At 52.6% G+C, this 1,952-nt stretch overlaps 1 long non-coding RNA gene across 1 annotated transcript; it reads right to left on the bottom strand.

Annotated features, from left to right (window-relative positions):
- Positions 1–313: 313 nt before the first annotated feature.
- Positions 314–1,547, bottom strand: LOC133750256 (uncharacterized). Its single transcript, XR_009864688.1, has 2 exons — positions 1,355–1,547; positions 314–1,255 (listed from the first exon to the last, which is right to left on the bottom strand). It is a non-coding gene; the product is annotated as an uncharacterized LOC133750256 (long non-coding RNA).
- Between the last annotated feature and the right edge of the window lie 405 nt (positions 1,548–1,952).

The following is a 1,952-nucleotide window of genomic DNA, read 5'->3' as shown; positions in this document are numbered from 1 at the left end:
ACAGCATTTCACTCCAAGTATCTGTTCTTCCCTCAGACAACGCCACCCACTGCCTGATGGTTGCCTCCTAGCCTCCCAAGCCAACCTTGACCTTGTGTGGCTCAGCTTTCTCTTCCCAGTCCGGGGACTTTGCCTTCTCTGTCATCCTTGTCCACCTCTCCAACCTGCCATCCCACATACTTCACTGCACCCTGCCCCAGTCCAGCTCCGGTGCTTGTTACAAAGTTACAAGGAATATTTTGCAAGAAGACCCTCTGGTGAGTAGGAGGAAGAGAGGAAATTGTAAATAATACATTTCTGCTGTCACCAAAAATTATTTTAAAAGATTTATTTCTTCATTTGAGAGGCAGAGTTGTAGGGAGAGGGAGAGAGAGATCTTCCATCTGCTGGTTCATTCCCCAAATGGCTGCATTGGCTAGAGCTGGGCTGATCCAAAGTCAGGAACCAGGAGCTTCTTCCAGGTCTCCCACACAGGTGCAGGGGCCCAAGGACTTGGGCCATCATCTGCTGTTTTCCTAGGCGCATTAACTTAGGATGCCCGTGCCGCAGGCAGAGGCTTAACCCTCCACGCCACAGCACTGGCCCCTGTCATTGATAATTTTTAAAGGTAGCCCTTGAAATTTAAGAAAGTTCAAACAGAAAAATAAGGACCTTTTCCCATGTAAATTTGTTTTCAATATATAACCAAAGGATTTTTATTTTACCCGGAGTTTCTGGATGTGAGGCTTCTTTAAGAACAGATGAAGATGGTCATTGAGGCATTGTTGAAAGAACAGGGTTTGACTTCTCAATTCCAGGAGAAAGGACAAGCGCCCCGCGTTTGGGAGGCTCTGAGGTGCTCACAGCTCCACCGCACAGACCTTCTGAGAGGAACAAGCCACGTGCCCTCCTTCCAGCACAAACAGCTACCCTGGATGGTTCCCGTGACAGCCAGGAGAAGACGGGGCTCACCCTCTGCTCCACTGGGCAGACATGGGGGCCTCCATGTCAGCAAAAAGCTCCACCCACCTCCAGGTCGAGCTGCCTCTGCGGCTGGTGAAAGAATTTCCTTCTCTAGCAGTGTTCTTACCCCCAGCCAATAACCTCACACACCAGCTGGGCAGCTCCCCACGGGACACACCCCGAGACTGGCGGTTCCAGATCCAACATCCGGAGAAACCGAGACACACCTTGATGGACACGTGTCTGCCTGGGGACCTTCCGCCTGCCCTGCACTCGTGGCCTCTGCTCTGTCCGTCCTTCAGGCACGGCCTGGCTGGATCATGAGAGGCGGGAAGCTGGTGGGTCTTGACGCACATGCACACACACTCGTGTTCTCAAATACACTTCACTTCTCTCAGACAGCGAGGCTCACCTTCAGTACAGAGTCATACAAAGATCACCCTCCAGACTGCCATCTATGATGGTTCCAAGAGGGCACCATGCACAGTGCATGGACCTGCTACTGGCTCGAACTCCCTTTGAGAGAAAAAGACAGACACTCTTGTACCTTTTCCTGTTGTGTGTGAAAGAACTGCTTGTCTTCCCAGGGCCAAGGGACAGCTCAGCAGTGGGGGTGGACTGTGAAAATATTGACATTTCACAATGGCCTGCAACCTCCAACTGTGGCCCAACCCAGGACACGTTGGGGTAGTGGCCGAATGTTGCAGCCAACCTGCACCCAGGTGAGCAAGTTCGTCTTGTGGGACAACTCCTCCACCCTCCCCTCAGCAAGAGGTCAACAGCACCGACTGATTTGTGACTTGCTGACAACAAGCGAAGAACAGTGCCTGCGTAGGGAGACGGGCTGTGCTCTGCAACCTGCCCTTCTCCCTCGTATAAGAATTCCCAGCACCCCTGGTGTGCAGGACATGAGCTTTCGGAGGAAGCTCTGGGCGAGTGAAGCCAAGGGAGGTGCATAGACCTCCACGTCCTGCCTTTGCTGCCTCCTGACTTTACTTCCCTAGTCCCTA

Source organism: Lepus europaeus, chromosome 2 (genome assembly GCF_033115175.1).
Source record: "Lepus europaeus isolate LE1 chromosome 2, mLepTim1.pri, whole genome shotgun sequence".
NCBI classification, from domain to species: Eukaryota; Metazoa; Chordata; class Mammalia; order Lagomorpha; family Leporidae; genus Lepus; species Lepus europaeus.
The sequence above is the reverse complement of the archived record's forward strand: the minus strand, read 5'-3'. Positions and strand labels throughout refer to the sequence as shown.